Below are 26166 nucleotides of genomic sequence, written 5' to 3' on the forward strand. Positions count from 1 at the left end.
AAATTTTTATTAGCAACATGAGAACAGACCAATACACCTTTGTTATGTATTAACAAGGAGTTGACTGCATTGCACCCCAGCCCCGGGGATCTGTGGAAATTTGAACTTGAGAGTGGTGATTTAGGGTATCTGACAGAAGAAATTTCTATACAGCAAAGAATTCAAGATGTGGCCTGGCTGCTTCTAACAACCTCTGCTCGTATGTGTGAACAAAGAAATTACCTGAAACTGGAACTTTTAAGGGATGCAAGATATTGTGGGATCTGGCCAGCAGCCTGCAATGCAATGGGGCTCTCTCTTTGTTCCCAGGCAGATTGGCAGGTTGAGAAATAATATACACAAAGATAGTGAAAGCTGGGTCCAGGGGGTCACCGCCTTCTGGTCCCGGGTGCCAACAATGCACTGGATATGCCAACATTAATAAGTTTAGTGAGGGTGGGGGTAGGTTAGTGAGGCTTTAGGGTCATTTGATTATGAGGTGAGATGGTCACATGGGGATGAAGTAATTCTTTAACATAACATCTGTTTGCAGAAGTACAGTATACAGAGGTAAGAATTTACAATATAGTATGTGCATCAGTAATTTCTAACAGAGCCTTAAGACAGAAACATAGTCTTTCTATAACCTATGATTAGTAAGATATTAATCAGCAGTAACAGTTGCAGCAAAAGCTAGTTACAAACAATCCATAGTAACAGGATGTGAAGCTAGACAACTGGTTAGACCAGAAATTCTCAGGAGTATGCCTTAACCCTCAAGAGGCCTAGAAGAGCTGCAGCAAGATGAGGGCGTTTACAGCCCTATCTTATCCATATGGACAGGTGCCCCCCATGTGTCCATTTGTAAGCTCTCCAAGAGGGTCGCGTTCCATTCCCAGAGCTATGAACATCTGCTTTACTGGGGTAGGAATCCTGGTGATGTGAAACCTCCCTGACTGCTAGCCCATTCATAGGCTCTCTGCAGGGGGAAGCATATCACGCACTGTTGGCTCATTCTGGCAGTCCAAACTGGCATTGTCTTTACACAATCCTGCATGTAATTTTGTATTTACACTAATAGGAGCATTTCATCTTTTATTCCATAGCAATAATTTCAGGGGGTCTCCCTAAAATTGGCAGCCTGGCCATATGGTAGAAAAGAAAAGCCTATTTCCAGAGGAAGAATTCAAACAGGCTGGAGAAATTTTCGTAAGTAAAAAGGAGCTGGGCCAATTGTTAATAGCCAAATCAATGGGCGAAAGGCCTTGAATGCATTTCAGAGACCTTTGTGACAGCCACTCTCATCACAGGCCTGGAGGTGTAGGAGGAAAGAATGGTTTCATGGGCCAGACCCAGGGGCCCACTGCCCTGAACAACCTCAAGACACTGCCTCGCTGCATCCCTGCCACTCCAGCTCCAGCCAGGGTAAAAGGACCCCAAATATGTCTCAGGCCACTGCTCTGGAGGATGCTAGCCATAAGCATTGGCCAGTTCCACATGGTGTTAAGCCTGTTAGTGCACAGAAGGCAAGGGTTGATGCTTGGTAGCCTCCACCTATATTTCAGAGGATGCGTGGAAAAACCTGGATGTCTGCTGCAAGAGTGGAGCCCTCATGGAGAACCTCTACTAGGGTAGTGTGGAGGGTGTGAGGGTTAATACTGAGTGTCAACTTGACTGGATTGAAGGATGTAAAATATTGATCCCAGGTGTGTCTGTGAAGTTGTTACCAAAGGAGATTAACATTTGAGTCAGTGAGCTGGGAAAGGCAGACCCACCCTTAATCTGATTGGGCACAATCTAATCAGCTGCCAGAGCAGTTAGAATATAAGCAGGCAGAAAAATCTGAAGAGAGAGACTGGCCTAGCCTCCCACCCTACATCTTTCTCCTGTGCTGGATGCTTCCTGCCCTCGAACATGGGACACCAAGTTCTTCAGATTTGGAACTCGGACTGGTTCATCTTGCTCCTCAGCCTGCAGATGGCCTATTGTGGGACCTTGTGATCATGAGTTAATACTTAGTAAACTACTCATATATACACATATGTGTGTGTATGTGTGTATGTGTATACACACACACATACATTCCATTATTTCTGACCTTCTAGAGAACCCTGACTAATAATACAGTGGAGAAATGTGGGGTTGAAGCTCGCACACAGAGTTCCCAATGGGTCACTGCCTAGAGGAGCTGTAAGAAGAGGACCACCATCTTTCAGACCCTGGAATGGTAGATCTACCAAATGTTAAACAAAAATTAAACGCTTCTTGTTTAAGAGACTAGCTTTACCCACTTTTTGATGGGGTTGTTTGTTTTTTTCTTATAAATTTGTTTGAGTTCTTTGTAGGTTCTGGATATTAGCCCTTTGTCAGATTGCAAAAATTTTCTCCCATTCTGTAGGTTGCCTGTTCACTCTGATGGTAGTTTCTTTTGCTGTGCAGAAGCTTTTTAGTTTAATTAGATCCCATTTGTCAATTTTGGCTTTTGCTGCCGTTGCTTTTGGTGTTTTAGACGTCACACACCGGGGCCTATCATGGGGAGGGGGGAGGGGGGAGGGATTGCATTGGGAGTTATACCTGATGTAAATGACGAGTTGTTGGGTGCTGACAAGTTGATGGGTGCAGCACAGCAACATGGCACAAGTATACATATGTAACAAACCTGCACATTATGCACATGTACCCTAGAACTTAAAGTATAATAAATAAAAATAAAAAAAAGAGACTAGCTTTAGATAAACCTTAATTATTAGGCCAAACAAAAATACAAACTAAATGATATTTCTAGAAAGATAACAATAAAATATTATAAATTAAAAAGATCCATATATGGCTAATCATTTCATAGAAACACATAGCTTTTATTGCCTATGTTAAAAAATAAGATAATGAACACAAACATATCCAACACCTGATTCCACAAATTAGTAAAAGAACAAAATGAACTGAATTGAATCAAAAGGATGAAGTAAATATAAAGTATGGGAAATATATAAAAATATGGGGAAAGATATAAATATTCATGTACAGGAATTTTAAATGTCTCCAGTAAGCTTTAGTCCAAACAAGACTGTAATAAGACATAATCAAACTGCCAAAAATCAAAGGCAAAGAAGACACTGAAAAAAAGCACATTTCATATGAATTGCAGTAAGTCTAACAGCAGATTTCTGAGCAGAAATCTCACAGGTCAGGGGAGAGTAAAATGACATCTGCACAAGAAAAAACTGCTGACCAACAATACTGGACCTGGTAAAGCCATCCTTCAGAGATGAAGGAGAAGCTTTCTAGATAAAGAAAAGCTGAGCACATTCATCACCATCAGATCAGTTATACAAGAAATAAAGGGAATTCCATAAGCTGAAAGAAAATTAGCAACATGAAAAAAATATGAAAGTATAACAATGACTGGTAAAACTAAGAAGTCAAATTCAAAATACTATAATGTAATGGTATATAAACTGCTTTCATTCTTAGTATGAATGTTAAAAGACAAAGCTACTAAAAATAACAGCTGGCTATAATTTTTAAGGGATATACAATAGGACATATAAATTGTGATGTCAAACATAAGATGTGACAGTAAAATCAGTTTTAATTCAAAGTCAGGTTACCAATTTAAATTAGCCTGTTTTAAATATACAATATTTTATATAAACATGATGGTAACCACAAAACAAAGGCCTATAGTAAATACACAAAAATAAAAGGTAAGGAGTCAAAGCATATCACTAGAGAAAATTATCTAATCCAAAAGGAAGCCATCAAGAAAAGGTAACAAAGGACCTATATAACATTAAAACAATTAAAAAATGACAGTAGTAAATCTATAATTGCCTTGAATATAAATGGATTAAATTCTCCAATAAAAAGTAGATACATAGATGTAAAAAAGGCCCAACTTTATGCTACTTACAAAATTCTCCCCTCATCTTTAATCACACACATAGACTGAAAGTGAAGGAATGAAAGATTTCATGCAAATAGAAACCAAAAGAGCAGAAGTGTCTGCACTAGATAATATCAGATACCCATATACCTGTTCAGTGTCTTTAAAGTGTAGTTTAACTCTGATTTTTAAATGGATATATACATATCAATGGAGACATATATAGCTTATGGATATAGAACATTTCATCCAACGTTAGCAGAATACGTGTTCTTAAGGGCAGATGAGACATTCTTCAGGATAGATTGCAGGTTAGGCCACAAAACAGGCCTTAACAAATTTAAAAACATTAAAATTATACTTAATATCTTTTTTGACCACAATGGTATACTATAAATAATTTTTGAAATTTCATAAAATTCCCAAATGGAAATTTAAGTCATGATCTTAATGAACAATTCAAAGAGAAAATTAAAAGGAATATTAAAAAATATCTTAAGCAGTGAACACACAACTTGCCAAAACTTATGGGATTCAGCAAAAGGAGTTCTTTTAAGGTAGAAGTTTATATCAATAAATGCCTATTTCAGAAAAAGAACATTATAAGCAACATAACATTATTTCTCAAGTTACTAGAAAAATGAACACACTAAGACCAAAGTCAGTAGAAGAAAAAAAATAAAAATCTGAGCAAAAATAAAAAAATAGACTTGAAAACTTAGAAAAAGATTGCTAAAACCAAGAGTTGGTATTTTGAAAAAATAAAATCAACAAACCTTTAGCTAGATTAAGAAAAATGAGAAAACTTAAAAATCAGAAATGAAGGTGGATATGTTACAACTGATAACACAGAAATACAAAGGATCCTAAGAGACTGTTATAAACAATTATATACCAACAAACTGTATAACCTAGAAGTAATTTATAACTTTCTAGACATAAATATCCTACCAAGACACAATCATGAAAGAGTAAACCTGAGCAGACCAATAATACATAAAGACATTGAATCAGTAACAAAGTTTCCCGTCAAAACCCTAAGGCATGATGGCTTCGTTAATGAACTCAACCAAATATTGAAAGAAGAATTAATGCCAAGCCTTCTCAAATGCTTCTGAACATTAAAGATGAGGAATGTATTAGTCAATTTTCACACTGCTGACAAAGACGTACCTGAGACTGGGAAGAAAAATAGCTTTAATGGAGTCACAGTTCCAAGTGGCTAGGGAGGCATCAGAATCGTAGTGGAAGGCAAAAGACACTTCTTACATGGCAGCAGCAACAGAAAATGAGACAGAAGTGAAAGTGGAAATCCCTTGTAAAACCATCAGATCTCATGAGACTTATTCACTACCATGAGACAGGGTGGGAGAAACCACCTCGGTGATTCAACTGTCTCCCACTAGGTTCCTCCCACAACACATGGGAATTATGGGGGCTATATTCAAGATATTTGGATGGGGAGAAAGAGACAAACCATATTATTCCACCCCTAGCCCCTGCCAAATCTCATGTCCTCACATTTTAAAACTAATATGCTTTCCCAACAAGTGCCCCAAAGTCTTAAAACTCTTTTCAGCAATAACTCAAAAAGTCCACAGTCCAAAGTCTTAGCCAAAACAAGGCAAGTCCCTTCCACCTATGAACCTGTAAAATCAAAAGGAAGTTATTTACATCCTAGATATAATGGGGTTACAGGCATTGGGTAAATACAGCAATTCCAAATGTAAAAAATTGTCCAAAGTTGTCCAAAACAAAGGGGCTACAGGCCCCATGCAAGTCCAAAACCCAGCAGGGCAGTCAAATCTTAAAGCTCCAAAATGACCTCCTTTGACTCCATGTCTCGCATCTGAGTCAGGCTGATGCAAGAGGTGGGTTCCCATGGTCTTGGGCTGCTTTGCCTCTCTGGCTTTGCAGGGTATGGCTTCCTTTCCAACTGCTTTCACTGGCAGGTGTTGAGTCTCTGTGGCTCTTCCAGGCACATGATGCAAGCTGTCAGTAGACCTACCATTCTGGAGCTTGGAGGATGGTGTACTCTTCTCACAGCTCCACTAGGCAGCACCCCAGTGAGGACTCTGTGTGGGGGTGCCCACCCCATATTTCCCTCCTGCACTGCTCTAGGAGAGGTTCTTTATGAGAGCCCCACCCCTGCAGCAAACTTCTGCCTGGACATCAAGGTGTTTCCATATATCTTCTGAAATCTAGGCAGAGGTTCACAGACCTTAATTTTTTACTTTTGTGCATGCTCAGGACCAACACCACATGGAAGCTGCCAAGGCTTGGGGCTTGCACCCTCTGAAGCCATGGTCTGAGCTGTACCTTGGACCCTTTTAGTCATGGATGGATCATCTGGGACACATGGTACCAAGTCCCTAGACTGCACATAGCAGTGGGAGCCTGGGCCTGGCCCATGACACCATTTTTTCCTCTAGGCCTCTGGGTCTGTAATGGGAGGGGCTGCTGTGAAGGTCTCCCATGTCCTGGATAAATTTTCCTCATTGTTTTGGTGATTAACATGCAGCTCCTTGTTACTTATGTAAATTTCTGTAGCCAGGTTGAATTTCCTCTCAGAAAATGGGATTTTCTTTTCTATCACATTGTCAGGCTGCAATTTCTTTTGAACTTTTATGCTGTTTACCTTTTAAAACTGAATGCCTTTAACAGCACCCAAGCCATATTTTGAATGCTTTGCTGCTTAGAAATTTATTTTACCAGACACCCTAAATCATCTCTCTCAAGTTCAAAATTCCACAAATCTCTAGGGCAGGGGCATAATGCTGCCAGTCTCTTTGCTAAAACATAACAAGAGTCACCTTTGCTCCAGTTCCCAACAAGTTTCTCATCTCCATCTGAGGCCATCTTAGCCTGATTTTATTGTCCATATCATTATCAGCATTTTGGTGAAAGCCATTCATCAAGTCTCTAGGAAGTTCCAAATTTTCCCACATTTTTTTTCTCCTCTTCTGAGCCCTTCAGACTATTCCAAACTCTGCCTGTTACCCAATTCCAACGTTGCCTCCACATTTTCAGCTATATTTTCAGAAGCACCACATTTTTCGTACCAATTTAATGTATTAGTCCACTTTCATGCTGCTGATAAAGACATACCTGAGACTGGGAAGAAAAATAGATGTGGCTGGGAAGGCCTCACAATCATAGTGGAAGGTAAAAGGCACTTCTTACATGGCAGCAGCAAGAGAGATTGAGACAGAAGTGAATGAGGAAACCCTTTTTAAATCCATCAGATCTCGTGAGACTTAATCACTACCACAAGAACAGTATGGGGGAAACTCCCCCACGATTTAATTATCCCCCACAGGGTCCCTCTCACAATACATGGGAATTATGGGAGTACAACTCAAGATGAGATTTGGGTTGGGACATTCAACAAGACCATATAAAGGAAATAATTTTAAAATCATTTTATGAGGCCAACATTACCCTGATACCAAAGTCAGATATCTATAAGAAGAGAATATTACAGGCCAATATTCCTCATGAATATAGATGCAAAAGTCCTCAACAAAATACTAGCAAAACAAATTTACACATTAAAAAATCATTTACTATGATAAAGTGGTATTTATCCAGAAATGCAAGGATAATTCAACATGCACAAATCTAATTTACCACATTAAGTGAATACAGGATAAAAACTATATGATTATCTCAATCAATAGATGCAGAAAAAGCATTGACAAAATTGAACACTCTTGATAAAAACTCTTAACCAATGAGGTATAAAAGCAATTTATCTCAGCACAATATTGATCACATAAGACAAACCCACAGCTTACATCACGCTCAACAGTAAAATATTGAAAGCTTTTCCTTTAAGATTGGGAATAAGACGGTGGTGCCCATTCCCGCCACATCTATTCAACATTGTACTGGACATCCTAGACAGATAAATTAGGTAAGAGAAAGAAGCAAAAGGAATCTAAATTGGAAAAGGTAAATTGTTTGCAGATGACATGTTTTTATATATAGAAAACCCTAAAGATTTCACCAAAAAAAGTGTTAGAACTAATAAATGAAGTTAGTAAATTAAATGTACAAAAATCAGCAGCATTTCTGTATAATGGACCATCCGAGAAATAAATCAAGAAAACTCTTGCATTTAAAATGGCATCCAAATATAAAATAAAATGTTTAGGAGTACGTTTGACCAAGGAAGTAAAAACTTGTACATGGAAAACTATGAAACATTGAAAAAATGAAGACAAGTAAATGGAAAGATATTGCATGTTCACAGACAAGAATTAACAGTTAAAATGTTTCTGTTACCCAAGTAATTTAAAAATTCCATGTAATCTGTATCAAAATTTCAATGACATGTTCCACAGAAAAGGAATTTTAAAATTTATATGCAACTACAAATGACCCATAATAGCCAAAGCAATCCTGAACAAAAAGAACAAATTTGAAAGCATCATACTACCAGAGGTCAAAATATACTACAAAGCTAGAATAATCAAAACAATCCCATGCTAACATAAAAACAAACACATAGACTAATGGAATAGACTAGATAGCCCAGAACTAAAACCACACATTTACATTCCATTTCTTTTTGACAAGCCAATAACACACAATAGGGAAAGGAGTCTCTTCAATAAATGGTGTTAGGGAAACTGAAAATCCACATGTAAAAAATAAAATCAGAACCTCATCCCATGCTATATCCAAAAATCAACTCAAAATAGATTAACGATTTAAATATAAGACTAAAAAGTCTAAAACTACTACAAGTAAACATAGGGGAAAAGCTCTATGGTATTGTGCCAGGCCTTAATTTTTTGGCTATGACCCCAAAGCCTAAGTGACAAAAGCAAGAATAGACAAGTGAGATTTCATCAAACTGAAAAAACGTTTGCACAGAAAAGGAAACGATAGAGTGAAGAGAAAAACCTATAGAATGCAAGAAAATATTTGCTAAGCACACATCTGATAAGAGGTTAATGTTCAGAAGATGTAAGGAACTCAATAGCAGGAAAACAACCCAATTAAAAATGGACAGAGGATCTCTGAGTAAACATTTCTGAAAAGAAGACCTACAAATGTTCAATGGATTTATGAAAAATGCTCAATATTACTAATCACTGGGGAGATACAAATTCAAATCACAATAAGATATAACCTAATACCTTCTGGGATGGCAATTACAAAAAATACAAAAAGGTAACGCTTGGTGAAGATGTAAAGGAAACTCTTTCACACTGTTGGGAATATGAATTAGTATAGCAATTATGAAAGACAATATAAAATTTCTTCAAAAAAACCCCAAAAACCAGAACTACTGTATGATCCAGCAATTTCACTTCTGGGTATGTACACAAAATGAAGTTGCTATGTCAAATAGATACCTGCATGCCTATGTTCATTGAAGCATTAGCCACAATAGCCATCATATGGAATCAACTTAAGTGTCCATCAACAGGTGAATAGTTAAAATGTGGTGTATTTATACACAATGGAATACTATTCAGCCTAAAAGAAAAGAAAATCCTGTCATTTGTGACAACATGGATGAACCTGTATGACATTTTATTAGAAATAAGCCATGTACAGAAAGACAAATACTTTATGCTCTCACTTATGTGTGGAATCTAAAAAATTTGAACTCATAGAAATAGTAGAATGGTGCTTACTAGGGGCTGCTAAGGGTGAGGTGTGTGTGGGCAGATTTTGGTAAAAAAATACAAAGTTTTAGGAAGAATAATTTCAATAGATCCACTTTACAACATGGTAACTATAGTTAATAACGATGTATTATATCTTTAGAAAATCAATAAGAATAAATTATAAGTGTTCTCACTACAAAAAATAAGTGTGTGAGGTAATGTTAATTGGCTTGATTTAGCTGTTCTATAAGGCAAACATGTTTCAAATGCTATAAATATATATTTTTTGTTAAACACATTTAAAATGTTTTTAAAGAAGAGATGTAATATGGTACTGTGGTTGGCTTTACTGTGAATCACATTTACAAAGACAAATTTTTTTGGTTTAATTAAAAATAGTGATATACTTTGAGAGGCTGGTTAGGGACAGTTGAGTTGTAGATTGTTTAATCCTCATCCATCCCTATTTTATTTACTAAAACAATTAAAAAGTATATACTTGATTATATTGAGCAATGCAAATACTTTTTAAAACTGTAGTGCTAATTTAAATAATTTGAGACAAAAGTGGTTTCTGAGTAAAGAGACAAAGGGTTTGGAAAAGTGGGAGCAGTAAATTTTTTTAAACATAACCTGTTTAGTACTATTTCATTTTTAAATCACATACATCTATTCAATCAAAGTGAAGTGTGTGTTTCTGAACACACATATATACAGTTGTTCCTTGACCATAGGTTTGAACTATGTGAGTCCACTCATACATAGATTTGTTTTCTGCCTTTGCCACCTCACCTCAGATTACTCAACATGAAGACCACTAGGTTGAAGACCTTTGTAATCATCCACTTCCACTTAATGAATAGTAAATGTATTTTCTCTTATAATTTTCTTTCTCTACCTTACTTTATAATAAGAATACAATAAATAATGCATATAACATAAAATATTTGTTAATCAACTTTGTTATTGGTAAGGCTTCTATTCAACAGTAACCAACTGTTAAGTTTTTGGGAAGTCAAAAGTTACATGCAAATTTCAATGGTGCAGGGGTCTGCTTCTCTAATCCCTGTTTTGTTCAAGGGTCCACTGTACATACATATACACATATACATGTATACATGTATGTTTGTGAATACTAAAATATATATGAAAAATGCATCTGTGGGTTTGAATGAAATTACCCAAGATATAGTATAAAAACAGAATATTTATTTTCCTGTGCAGAAACTCTTTAATTATATTCCATTTGTTAATTTTTGCTTTTTGTTGTAATTGCTTTTGGCAATTTCAACATAAAAATCATTGCCTATGTCTGTGTCATGAATGGTATTGCTTAGATTTTCTTCTAGGGTTTTTATAATTTTGAGTTTTATATTCAAGTTTTTAATCTCTCGAGTTAATTTTTGTATAAGGTGTAAGGAAAGGTTTAGTTTCAATTTTCTGCATATGGGTAGCCAGTTCTCCCAGCACCATTTATTAAATAGGGAATCCTTTCCCCCATTGCTTGTCTTTGTCAGGTTTGTCAAGGATCAGGTAGTCGTAGATGTGTGGTTTTCTGAGCTCTCTATTTTGTTTCATTGGTTTATGTGCCTGTTTTTGTACCAGTACAATGCTGTTTTGGTTCCTCTAGCATTGTAGTCTAGTTTGAAGTCAGGTAGTGTGATGCCTCTAGCTTTCTTTTGCTTAGGATTGTACTGGCTATATGAGCTCTTTTTTGATTCCATATGAATTTTTAAATAGTTTCTTCTAATTCTGTGAAGAATGAAAATGGTAGTTTAATGGGAATAACATTGAATCTATACATTTCTTTGGACAGTATGGACATTTTCATGATATTGATTCTTCCTATGAAACATGGAAAGTTTTTCCATATGTTTGTGTATTCTCTGATTTCCTTGACCAGTGGTTTGTAGTTCTGGAAGAGGTTCTTCACTTCCCTTGTTGCTGTATTCCTAGATATTTTGTTCTCTTTGTGGCAGTTGTGAATGAAAGTTCATTCATGATTTGGCTCTCTGCTTGTCTGTTTTTGGTGCGTAGGAATGCTTGTGATTTCTGCACATTGATTTTGCACAGCAATAAATTATCAGAGGAAACAGACAACCTATAGAATGGGAGAAAGTTTTTGAAATCTATCCATCTGACAAAGGTCTAATATCCGGAATGTACAAGGAACTTAAGCAAATATACAAGAGAAAACAAATCAACCCCATTAAAAAGTGGGCAGAGGACAAGAACAGACACTTCTCAAAAGGAGACAAACATGCGGCCAAGAAACATATGACAGAAAGCTCAACATCACTGATCCTTAGAGAAATGCAAAGCAAAACCACAATGAGATACCATGTCACACCAGTCAGAATGGCAATTACTAAAAAGTAACAACAGATGCTGGCAAGGTTGCGGAGAAATAGGAACACTTTTACACTGTTGATGGGAATGTAAACTAGTTCAACCATTGTGGAAGACAGTGTGGCGATTCCTCAAAGATTTAGAACTGGAAATACCATTTAACCCAGCAATCACATTGTTGGGTGTATACCCAAATGAATATAAATCATTCTATTGTAAAGATACAAGCACATGTATGTTCATTGCAGCACTATTCACAATAGTGAAGACATGAAATCAACCCAAATGCCCATCAATGATAGACTGCATAAAGAAAATGTGGCACATATACATCACGGAATACTGTACAGCCATAAAAAGGAACAGGATCATGTTTTTTGCAGGGATGTGGATGAAGCTAGAAGACATTATCCTCTGAAAACTAATGTGGGAACAGAAAACCAAACACTGCATGTTCCCGATTCTAGGTGGGAGCTGAATAAGAACACACGGACACGGTAGGGGGAACAACATACACTGGGGCTTATGTGGGGAGTGCATCAGGAAAAATAGCTAATTCATGCCAGGCTTAATAACTAGGAGATGGGTGGATAGCTAGAGCAAACCACCATGGCACACATTTACCTATGTAACAAAACTGCATATCCTGCACATGTACCCTGGAACTTAAAAGTAAAAACAAACAAAATCCACAGGGAAAAACGTCTTTCATTATAATCTCAAAGGATTACTTGATTCTTCCAAACATATAAACTAATGATTTGTGACAGTAGGTGCAAGTTAACATCCTTTGGCTGAATCCATCCTTCAGATATGTTTTCTTTGGTTACAAAGTGTTTTAAGAATTTTGCATTTATATACATTTTGTCTGACAATGCATTGTTCAATTTAACACAGCCCTTCACACTTTCTAGCTTTCAACATCTGGATTACTTTACACAGGACAGTTCCCTGCCTCATTCCAGAGGCATTTGATTTGCAACTCATGGGCAAGTGAATACTATGAGGATGGGGAGACAAGGACATGTCCACAGGAACCTGGGGACAGGGTAAAGGAGATGAAAGTTTCAAAACAGAGTAGATAATTCAATGGTAAAATTAGGCAACTAAAACTCATAATTGGAATTATCACAGACTCTAAGCTAGGTAAGCCACCTTTTTACTTTCATTGCTAACCCCTGCTAATCTTTTGGGTGTTAGCTGATGCTATATATCAAATCCAGTTGAGCTCATTAAATATAATTACACACACAGAACATTTACTGCAGTTATGCAAATTATAAAGATATACACACACCTAGGTTCTATAAATGATTTGTTTTATCTATAATATGATGAAATTATGGTACATTGTAATGAAGAAATGCAAGGCTTTCCCTAATACTTTAGTCTCAGTTTTTGAACTAAAAAACCACTCTAGCTCTATCAGACTTTTAATGTAATATTGTCATTGATGTTATAGTTTAATATTTGCCACCTAGATAAATAAAAATGGCTACAAATTATTACTTTAAATTGTCACAGATGTTTTCTGATTTATCTTTGAAGAAAGTTAATTTTTTGTTTTTGGAAAAAAATTGTCTTTTTATTATGTGGAATTACAGTCAAAATTCTTTTCTAAAATGGAAGCATTTAAATTAGTGAGGAGATATATCACTTTGCATAATATACATTGTTATCTTCTTTCTTGCCGGGGTTTTATTTTAACAGGTTATATCTAATTGGAGAAATCTGAGCCAGATCCTGGAGGAGTCAGTGACCAAGGGAAGGGCCTAAGCTGTACAAATGAGGAGCCAGGTCAACAGCCAATAGAAATGCCAGATAGCAACAACTTGTGTAAGGTCACAGACCATGGATAGGCAATACACAGCTTTTTGGCTTATTTTTGTCAGTGTAACACATTGCTACAATGCCGTGTGTGAGTGTGTGTGTGTGCATGTGCATATGTATATATATATATATACACACACACATATGCACAAAATAAATTGCTACAATGCCATATATATGCATATAAGTGTATATGTATACACACATGTTTACTTACAGTAATTAAGAGAGGGATATACATTCTTGGTGAAAATCCTACAAGTATGCTTCTAGTAATTTTAGACTAGTTAACTTAGACCAATTTGTAAAATAAAATTTTGTTTTGAAAGTAAAATATGATTTTTCTTTTCTTGCAAAGTGTTGCAGCAAAGACTATGGGTTGGAAATGCTCCACTCTTTGCTTGGAAGAGCAACCTATATAGGGTTTTGGGTGCTTGAGTTATGGAAAATTAGAGGCTATGTTCATTTTCATTTGTTCTTATGAGGAAAAATAATGGGGAGAATTTTGAGACTGGATTTTAGCAAGATGTGTCTGTGGCTAAAAGTTGACCGACATGGTGCTTGGATGGCTAAGAGAATTTCATTGGGCATCGGGCAACTTTCTAGGGACCTTAACAAACCATTTGTTCAGGAACTCACAAGACTGAAATCAAGGTATCAGCCAGCTATATCCTCATCTGGACACAACTAGAGAAAGGTCCACTTCCACGCTCCCTCAAGTTGGCATTATTCAGTTTCTTGTTTTTGTTGTACTAGTGCCCCTGTTTTCTTTGTGGCTGCCAGAGACTGCTATCAACTCCTAGGAGATGCCCTTAGCGACCTTGTCACATGGTCTTTCTACAGGCAGTTCACAGTGTGGAAACTGGCTTCTTCAAGGCCAGCAAGAGAAAATTTCCTGTGGTGAATTTCTTTCTTCAGGAAGAACCTATTCTCTCTTAATGGTTCATCTAATGATTTCGTGCCCACCCAGGATAATCTGTCTTGTGAGTGGCTGAAAATCGACTAATTTGGGATCTATGGCCTTCTAACTGACAAGTCAGCCTAACTTAGTAAGTCAAAAGAAAAAAATGGTTAATGAAATACATTGAACAATACAACTTTTTTTGTTCTGACCCTTCAAAATACTTTAAAAAATAATATAAGGAGTATTTCTACTATAGCTATCACTCAAGTGTTACAGTGGGATATAATAATTATCATGCTAATCAATTTACTTCTAAAAAGGGGAACATTCCACTTGAAACTTGAATTGAATGGCAACATACTTATACATTGTATTTGTGCAACGTAAAAATTAAAGACACTACTTAGTGGTTACTAATCAATGACCATTAAAATAGTATTCAGGGCAAAGAAACGGAATTAAGTAAAAAACATGACCGTTAATGACTCAAAAATATAATATTCATCAGTTACCTAACAATGTTGTATTAGTGTGTTCTCTCATTGCTATAAAGAAATACCTGGCTGGGCACGGTGGCTCATGCTTGTAATCCCAGTACTTTGGGAGGCCAAGGTGGGCGGATCACTTGAGGACATTAGTTGAAGACCAGCCTGGCCAACATGGTGAAAGCCTGTCTCCACTAAAAATACAAAAAATTAGCTGGGCGTGGTGGCAGCCACCTGTAATCCCAGCTACTCAGGAGGCTAAGGCAGGAGAATTGCTTGAACCCAGGAGATGGAGGTTTCAGTCAGCTGAGATCATGTCATTGCAATTCAGCCTGGGCAACAAGAGCAAAACTCTGTCCCAATCAATTAAAAAAAAAAACAAAAAAACAAAAAAACACAAAAACCAAAAACAAACAAACAAACAAAACCCTGAGACTGAGTAGTTTATAAAGAAGAGAGGTTTAATTGGCTCATTATTCTGCAGGCTATACTGGAAGCATAGTGGCTTCTGCTTCTGAGGAGGCCTCAGGAAGCTTCCAGTCATGGCAGAGGGCGAAGTGGGAGCAAGGCATCTTACATGGTTGAAACAGGAAGAAGGGCGGGGAGGTGCTACACACTTTTGAAAAACTAGATTTGGCAAGAACTCACGATCATGAGAACGGCACCAAGGGGATGGTGCTAAAACATTCACGAAGGATCTGCCCCCATCATCGAACCACCCACTAGGCCCCACCTCCAACATTAGGGATTACAATTCACTGTGAGATTTGGTGGGGATCCAGACCCAAACCATATCACATGTACTTAATAAATGCAGAGGAGAATGTCAGGGTAAGGAGCATGTATAATTTTGCCTTGCCTGTCCCAACAGTTGAGACATTTTTGAAAGTATTTCTAACCTTGAGGCTATTTTATAAAGATATTTTCTTTTCTACATTTTAATCTTTTATTTCCTTAAATATACTTTATTCCTAAAACTCCATAACAAACGCTATGTTCCAGGATTCCAGTCTCTGATTTTCCCTTTTGCCTTCAACTATTTTACTGGCAGTTCCACCTATTTCTACATCTCCGTTTGCCCAGTCAATTACTCATTATCTCACCAATTCACCTCTTCACCAGATCTGCCCATGTCATGAGGCACTGTGAGCTTTGAGACCCACACTATTGGGGACACTCAACCAGATTTAGTGGATATATAAGATTAAATGACAAAGAGGAATTGAGCTTGCAGATAGAGCTAAAAGTACTAATCAAATGAAATGACCTTAAAATAGGGATACTATTCTGGATTATGTAGATGGGCCCAGTGTAAACACAAGGGGCTTTAAGGTATAAGAGGAAGATGAAGGAAGAGAGAGAAATTGATACAAAGAACTACAGAGAAGGAATCAGAGCAAGATGGCTGAATAGGAACCTGCAGCTATCATCTCCCCAACGAGAACACCAAATTGAACATCTACACAAGAAAGCACCTTCATAAGAACGGCAAATCAGCTTGGGTACCAAGTTGGTTACAGTGGAATAGAGCAACAAGAAGGCTTCTGGGGTCCCTGATTCCAGGCCTTGGCTCCTGGATGGCAGTTTCACACTTACCCTGGGCCAGAGGGGAGCCTACTGTCCTGAAACGAAAGGCTTGGGACTGGCCACATTCATCAAAGCAGGTTGAAGACCCCTTAGGCCTTGAGTGAACATCAGTGGTGGGTCCTGAATGACAAATGAGTCAATGAAGAAATTAAGAAATTAATTTATCGAAACAAATGAAAATATAAACACGACTTACTGATACCTTTGTAATATAGCGAAAGCATCAGTAAGAGGAAAGTTTATAGCAATAAGCACCTACATCAAAAAAGCAGAAAAACTTCAAATAAACAAAGTAATGCTGCATATTACATAACTTAAATAGCAAGAGCAAACCAAACCCAAGATTAATAGAGCAAAAAATGTAATGAAGATCAGAGCAGAAATAAATGAAATTGAAATGAAAAAAAAGAAGTGGTTACTTTGAAAAAATAAATAAAATTGACAAACCTTTAGCATGACTAAGAGAAAAAGTGAACTAAATAAAATGAAAGATGAAAAAGGAGGCATTACAATTGATTCCACAGTAATTCAAAGGATCATTAGTGACTATGAGCAACTATTTGCCAATACATTGGACAACCTAGAAGAAATGGATAAATTCCTAGACACATACAGCTTACCAAAAGTGAACCCTCATACACTGTTGGTGAGAACATAAATTAGTAAAACCATTATGGAGAAGAGTTTGGAGGTTCTTAAAAAAAAAACAAAAAACAAAACAAAACAAAAAAAACTAAAAATAGATCCATATGATCCAGCAATCCCAGTGCTAAGTATATACTCAAAAGAAAGGAAATCATTATATTGAAGAGATAACTGCACTCCCATGTTTATTGCAGCACTATTCACAATAACCAAGATTTAGAAGGAAGCTAAGTGTTTATCAGCAGATGAATGGATAAGGAAAATGGTACGTATACATAGTGTAGTACTATTCGGCCATAAAAAAGAATGAGATCCTGTCATATGCAACAACACGGATAGAACTAGAAGTCGTTATGTTAAGTGAAATAAGCCAGGCACAGCAATACAAACATCACATGTTCTCACTTATTTGTGGGAGCTAAAAACTTCTAAGCAATTGAAATCATGGAGATAAAGAGTAGGATGATGATTACCATAAGCTGAGAAGGGTAGTGAGGAGTGGGGAAGGTAGGGGACAGTTGGGATGGTTAATGGGTACAAAAATATGGTTAGAATAAGATCTAGTATTTGATAGCACGACAAAATGACTACAGCCAACAATAATCTATTGTACATTTTAAAATAATGAAAGGATTATGCATTTTTTGTAACACAAAGGATAAATGCTTGAGGTAATGGATATCACATTTACGATGTGATTATTACACATTGTATGTACCAAAATATCTTATGTACCCCATGAATATATAAAATTACTCTGTACTCACAAAAATTAAAATTAAAAAATAAAAAATTAAATTGTGGTGATGGTGTCACAACCACGTGGATATACTAAACATAAGGAATCATATACTTAAATGTGTGAATTACATGGTATATAACTGAAATCTTAATAAAGCTCTTTTAAAAAAATCTTTTGATAAAGAGCTATAGTGAGACTCAATGTTGTGGGCTTTGAAGAAGGAAGATGTGTGTATGTGCAAAGGAATGTACACAGTCTCCAGAAGCTAGAAAAGTCAAGGAAAGATTCTTTACTAAAGTCTCCAGGAGACAACCTAGTCTGCTGATACCTTGACTTTAGCCCAGTGATACTTGTGCTAGACTTCCGAAAAACAAAACTGTAAGATAATTGCGTTGTTTTAAGTTACTAAGTTTGTGGTCATTTATCACATAATAGAAGACTAATAAACTCCCCTTGCAGTTTTGCCCTTTTTGCTCCCGTTGCTCCGTCCTGGCTCTGGCCAATGTTGGCTTCTTCCCATTGCTCCGTCCTGGCTCTGGCCAATGTTGGTTTGTCTTCCCTGTCTCCCCTCAAAGTGCTTCCAGTTATTCTTGTCTATAATCAGCAAACTTACCTTCTCTACTTCTTTTCTTTGTTTCATCTCCTTATTTTAAATGATTCTGAATTACCAATGCTTGGGTTAAACCAAAGGCTACTGACTGTATAAGCATATTACAAGAATTCTTTCACGTCATTAAATATGCATCTAGATTTCAGAATAACTGCTCTGTCGGAAAACTGGCTCTCCCCTCAATACTATTTTTAAAGTCTTCCTCCGTTGGAAGATCTTTCTGAAGCAACAGGAGCTGTTAATATTTTGGTAATTAAGTGTTGCTGCTTCCAAAATATTTAAAAAAATAATTTCTTCAGTGAAGCTCATGCCAGTTTGCTTTATGTCTTTTTTCCCCCTTTGTTCTTTTGCTATCTTCTATTTCTAGGTCCTTACCTAAATTCATTTCAATTTTGAAACATATAATTTTCTTTTCATTCTAACTCCTGCCATAATTCTAAGATACTTCAATATCACCACCTGAGGAATATATTATTCTCCCTTTATTAATCAAGGCTGCCAGGGAATGATTCTCAAATAAGGAAGGGAGGAGTACGTTGAGATTAATCATTGTAGACATCGCTTCATGGTCCTTTGGGCAGCCAAAGTGGTGAAAAAGAATGATTGTTCTGTATGTTTGATCACCATTTCCCTTCTATCAATTATGTGCTCTTTATCTTTTGCCATGATTTTGTTATTTCACCCTTCATCCTGAAAGCAGCATGTCCTCTAGTTCATTGGCATTCCCTGTTCCATAGATCACGTGTGTGTTCTCAGAGGGTTCAGTAACTCATGGAGTGGAATTACATTTTATTTCATCTAAAGTTTCTTTCTTGGTGTAGTCAAAGGCATAGTCTACATTTCTATAGGGGCTGCCCTTCAGATTCAGAGAAGCGATTGCCCAAGTTGAGGTAAGATTCAGAAATTCTGGGAGAAAGCATGTCAGGGAAGAGGAACACAGTCCACAGGGTTCTGAGCACTGTTGCTGCACATGTTGGTTTAACACCATGCAACCTCCAAAGTCTCATTCATGGTCAGCTGGGTCAATAGCTGCTGCAATGGAAATCTTCCATCTCTATTACTTCCAGACTTTTGTCCATTTATCTAAAGAACTTTTCCATTAATTCACAAAGGTGGCCAGTTTTTCTTGATATGGTTTAAACACACTTTGACAATCCAAGTTAAAAAAATGCTCATGACCTCTAAGCTTTCTTTACGTGGGGCTCTATGCTTGCCATCTCTTTATAGACTAGGCTTTCCATCTATCCTCTATTTCTATTCATTTATTTTAAAGATATTTAAATAATTTGTCATAATTCAGAACTGTTCTGTCAGCCTGGGGCTTGTGTTCTTAACTGACATCTTTTTATTTATTCAACTTTGCTCTGTAAGAACAAAAAAGTATTTTTGTTTGTGGTATGTGGATGACACTTTATATTTATGCAAGAGTTTCCTGATTGTGAAAGCTTTCTCTTCTCATTTTTTGTTTTATTGTGACAAGGCTTGGACACCTTCTATTACTGGGCCATCATTTTCTCAGAATTCCAAGGAACATTAACTGAGAAGATAATGTAGCACAACAAAAACGGTCTTTTAAAAATGTTTTGGATAAAGATTGAAAAACTAGTCATAGATTGTTCAATCATCCAGAGCTATACAGATATGAGACTAATGTGAAACAATAAGGTGATTATTTGAATTAGGAAAACATTACACCAACCTTGAGGGTTAAGTAAAAAGGAGTATAAAGGAGATGGATAAATCTCAGCCACACAAAGATTTTGAGCCAAACCGTATTAGTTAAAATAGTTGCTACTATAGAGAATATGAAACACTGTATGAGACATATGGAGCGAGCAGTTTCTCCATGAAGTTAACTGAAAGCTCTTTGGTGAGAAAAGCTGATTCCAGAGATGTAAAGCTGTTTTGCAGATGTTATATTAAAATTCTATCCCCATTTGAACAGCTGCTAATTTGCCTTTGACACAATAAATGCAGTCCTTCAAAACTTATATTCAACTTATAGGTGCTGCTGACAAGTACAATCACCGACAAGTTGTTAGGATTCTTAGCTCCCATAAATGGGCACTGACAGTGTTGCAAGTTTGTTATGCAGTGGTTCAGACCCAGAGATACTATGTTTGGTGTGCAAAATTTGTATTGAATGCTTTGCAAGTGAATTTGCTAAGCGTTAGTTCCATGCCATGAAACTCACCAGGTTGCCCTGCAACACAGAAGTATAAAGAAATTATTAATGTATTGGCCAACAATAATAAAGATTAACAACAATGAACAACAAAAAAACAATGAGTTCACTGAGAAAATCAGGCAATAGGAAATATTAACACAATTATAATTTACAGATATTTTCACGGAAAATATCATGTTTTCTCCCTATAGTTGGTATTTTTTACTTATAATCCTGACATATGTAACATAGTTGGTAAGAAACATCTTCATACCCAGGTTAACATTTACTATTCCATTATTTTCTAATTATATTTGTCTTTTCCTATAACTTGTCATATTAATGAATTAAGAAAACAAATTTCTATCTGTAGCAATTACATAAATTTCCTGTAAATAAGTGCTAGTAAAAAGTTTAAAAAATAGGGGAAATCATGGAATAACAAAGTAACTATGTTGTGGATACCAGGTTTTCATTAAGCCTATTTCAGCAAAAAGGGAAAACTAATGGTTTTCTTTCATGGTTGTAAAATATTTAGTCAACATTGAGGAAAATATTTAGTCAGCATCGAGGAAACCAAAACTAGGTTTTCTTATATCCTAGATATACCACTTTTTTGTTTGAGACACATCATTAAAGAAAAACAAAATAAAACAAAAAACTCATAGACAGTTTTGGGAGAGAGAATTGGTATTCAAGGATAATACAAAATTGGCCTATTTGATCTGCCAAGTAGGCCAAGTGAATCAGGTGAATTGCCCATATTACCACCCAGCATGGGTCAAATGAGAGCTTGCTTTGTTGTTTTCTGTATGTGGTTCTCAATATGATGTTTTTGAATATAGGAACTTTCAGGACAATATAATTATCTCATTATCCTTTGGAGATAGTGCCTACAAGAAAAAGTGTAATCCAGAAATGTGAGTACTATATATATATTTTTTTTTCTTTTGCAATTACCTGTGGAAGCGTTTGTTTTAGAAAAAAATAGAGCTCACAGGAGCTCATGAATTTAGACTTCTAATATCTAATGTTGAAGGTTCTTTAATAATGTTGTTTACCTGGTATCTACATGTATTGGTTATCTAAACTGACTTAAACATTTTTAGGTCCATTTTTATTAAGGGAAGCTCACAATGTAGATATTACTGAGATTAATATAGTCCTTTAAAATGCTGTCATAAAAAGATATTACAGAAAATAAGAACATACCATTTCATGCTCTTTAAACAGGCACAATTTTAGGTATATATATGACTTATGCTAAGCTCCATGAGTACAGGTACTTTGCCCTTGTGTTCACCACTGAATGCTTAAAGCTTATAGAACTTGCCAAATTTAGATTTTCTGACATGGCATTGGTTTTCATTGAATTTTTAGGAAATGCATTCACCATCACAAGACTTTTTGTCATGCCTTTTGGAACCTCCGTCCAGCATAAATACAAATTAACATTTCACTGAAGTATTTGTTTTATTGTCTTAATTAGACTCTGCCACAAGGAAAGCCTTTTATTTGAAGATGCTTCTAAAGGAGTGAATGATTTTCCTATTTGTGGTAGTTAATATTGAGTGTCAACTTGATTGAAGAATGCAAAGTATTGCACCTGGGTGTGTCCGTGAGGGTGTTGCCAAAGGAGATTAACATTTGAGTCAGTGGACTGGGAGAAGAAGACCCACTCTTGATCTGGGTGGGCACCATCTAATCAGATGCCAGTGTGACTAAAATAAAAGCAGGCAGAGAAACATGGAAGGACTAGACTTGCTCAGTCCTCCAGCCTTCATCTTTCTTCTGTGCTGAATGCTTCCTACCCTCAAACACTGGACTCCAAGTTATTCAGCTTTTGGACTCTTGGACTTACACCAGTGATTTTCCAAGGTTTCTCGGGTCTGTGGCCACAGATTGAAGGCTGCACCATTGGCGTCCCTACTTTTGGGTTTTGGGACTTGAACTGGCTTCCTTACTCCTCAGCTTGCAGATGGCCTATTGTGGGACTTCATTTTGTGATTGTGTGAGTCAGTAGTTCTCAATAAACTCTCATTCATATATACATCTATTAGTTCTGTCCCTCTAAAGAACCTTGACTAATACACCGTTTTATGGACCACTGGCAATCACTCCGATAATGCTTATTCTCAACTCTTACTATTATATATAGCCCATTACACACAAACTCGTTTTCACATAAATCTTTTTTTTTTGCAATTATGATATGTGATTATAAAAACTGCCTCCTCTAAGAAATATTATCTAGTTACTATCTGCTATTCACCAGTACTTCATCCCAACACCTGTCATGACTTATGGGACTTCTATAGCTATGAAGATTAATCTTGTAACTTCTATGCCACATATCCCTAACTTTCAACTTTTTTTTTTTTTTTTTTTTTGAGATGGGGTTTTGCACTTGTTGCCCAGGCTGGAGTACAATGGCATGATCTCGGCTCACTGCAACCTCCACCTCCCAGGTTCAAGCAATTCTCCTGCATCAGCCTCCAGAGTAGCTGGGATTACAGGCATCCGCCACGACACCCAGGAAATTTTTGTATTTTTAGTAGAGATGGGGTTTCACCATATTGTCCAGGCTGGTCTTGAATTCTTAACCTCAGGTGATCTGCCTGCCTCGGCCTCCCAAAGTGCTGGGATTACATGCATGAGCCACCATGCCTGGCCTTAACTTTTTCAACTTTAACAAACTTCACTTCCACAAAATTCTGCCTCCCGTGTTCTTGTTTACATGTCAGTCTTTGACACCATCCAGGATTTCATTGATTTTTGAAATTATAAACTATAGCACTCATAGAACTTCTTATATAATATAGAGGTTTCAGTTTCCTAATTCCTCAATTAAATTACTGAAAAAATCTCAGAAAGGATGAAAATTCATAATGATACCAAAAACCAAGACTGGTGGAGGTAATCAAAGACACAGATGAAAGGAGAGAGAATGTATCATGAAGTTAAAACTGAAGTGAGAACACCCTACCCATACTTTCCACTTAGCAAGCCTATCTTTTATCTTATGAAGAAAATGCCAACTGCTAAAAGGCAAAAAGACACATTACACTTTTTCACATGTGAACAGATATAAATAGAAATGAGTGGGCCTATTATTTCCAGAAGGATCTGTGTGTTTTAGTTCTGAATATCATTAAAAATAGAAAAAAGATATTTTATACCATTTTCTCTGTTTACAGCAACATTTATGTCCAAAAGTTTGTTCTTCTTGAATCTTATATTCGTTTTTAATGATGCAGAATTTTTTCCTTTTTGGCTGTACGTGTACTCTGTTTTTCATTTTTGAGCATATGAAAATCTAAGACTGTTTTCACCATAAAAAGAAGGTGTCTTTTTTTCCATTCCTTTTACTATTTGTGCTGGAATTTTCCTCTTACTCTCAACTACTTGAAGTACTAATTGATGTGTAAAGTCTCTAACCCTATTTCGGGAATACAGCTTCTTGTGTATACTAAGTAAGCCTCTTTATATGATATAGCATCTCCTTAACTTATCCCTGGTATGAATAGCTTGTTTTTTCCAAAAGAGTTTTAAACAGTCTGAATTTGCTGTTTTATATTTTAATGTGCTTACTAGAAGAACTACTCAACTCTTGTAACTTATACCATTAGACTTGAGACTTCATCCACATGAAAGGACTGAGAATTGCAGTCCTAAAAGAATTAATGAAAAGAATGGGGGTATGAACTTGCTCTAGCTATGCTAGAAATCAGTTTTACGTCTCTGCTCTCCCCTCAGGCAGTCAGTGGTTCGGGTCTGTGAAGCAATAAGAGCATAACATAATGGTTAATGTTATAGGCTTCTGAGTGTGATTATTGTGCTATTGCGTATGAGTCCTAATAGAACTAGTGACCTAATTATTTGATTTATGAACTTGCCTGAGTTTCTGAACCCATTAGGCCTTTTCATTCCCTAATGTGTGAAATGTCTATGGTAATATACATAAGAATATAAGATAGTGTATGTATTGCACTTTGGCCATTAGGCCAAGGATGTACACTTGACCCATGATGGGATTATAAGAATCTTCCAGAATGTTATACTTGGTTACCAATGACATTATAGTTTTTCTCTGCTGTGGCAAGAACTGTAACATGGAAACTACGGTATAATCGTACCATAATTTGTATGTAATGTATACAAAAATTACAGTTAGAGAAAAGAGAGAAGACCTAGTGTTCAAAAAATCAGTAGAATGACTACAGTAAACAATAATCTATTATACATTTCAAAATAGCTTGTAGAGAATAATTTGAATGTTTTCACTATAAAGATAAATGTGTAATGTGGTGGATATTCCCAACTACCCTGTTTGATTATTAGACATTATATAAATGTATCAAAATATCACACGTATTCCCCAAATTTGCACAATAACTATTGTATATCAATCCAAAAGAATAGGTTAAGACAGTTGATGACAGATCTCAAAATAATGATAACCTCTGGGGAAGTACTAACTGGGAATGAGCACAAGGTAAAATTCTTGAGTTCTAGAAATGTTCTGTACCTTAACTTTCAGTTGTTTCATGTGTTTGTGTATGTGTGCACATAAAATGACACTGAGTTGTACACTTGATATAAATAAACCATATTATTTGTATCCACTTAGAATAATCAGATGTGCAGAGAGAAGACAACATAAGAGACTGAAAAAGATTTTGACAGTTTTCTAGGTCCTGACTCCAGTCACCCTGTGATCCCTGGTAGATCCCCATCTTTGGGTTCTGTGAGATAGATGTATTTATTAATGACAGATTTATCCTAGTTCTCTTCCAATATTATGTTGAAAACTAGCTCCAATTTGCTTCTGTTCCTTGAGAACAACCCATGGTAACTAACACATTTATCTTTTTTGTGCGTCTGAGTTCTAGTCACACAATTCTTTTTGTATTACTCTGTGTTCTTGTATTCCTCTGAATATTTGCTTGCAATGCAAAATGAAACACCAAAGAGTGCTATCTAATGCTCTTTATTCATTTATATACTCATTGAAATTGTATTTCCTTTGTTGTTTAGATGAACTGGCTCACTCATAAAATCTTCCTCACCCATGAAGTTTTCCCTAGCTCCTCTGTTAAATTAACTGCCCTTCCACTGTGTACCCATGGACGTATGTACCTACTCTGTGGAAGTTATTTTTGTCTCACATTGTAATTACTTAGAATTGCTAGTTTCTTACTCCTTGAAGGACAGGGCTGTTTCTTTTCATTCACTTGGTGTTTCCTTTGAACCTAATACATTTGCATATAATGTGAATTCAATAAAACATTATATATATGAATGATTATATAAGAAAAATCCATTGACATAACCTTTTAATCATCACTTTCATCACAT

This window comes from Macaca fascicularis, chromosome 4 (genome assembly GCF_037993035.2).
Source record: "Macaca fascicularis isolate 582-1 chromosome 4, T2T-MFA8v1.1".
Taxonomy (NCBI): domain Eukaryota; kingdom Metazoa; phylum Chordata; class Mammalia; order Primates; family Cercopithecidae; genus Macaca; species Macaca fascicularis.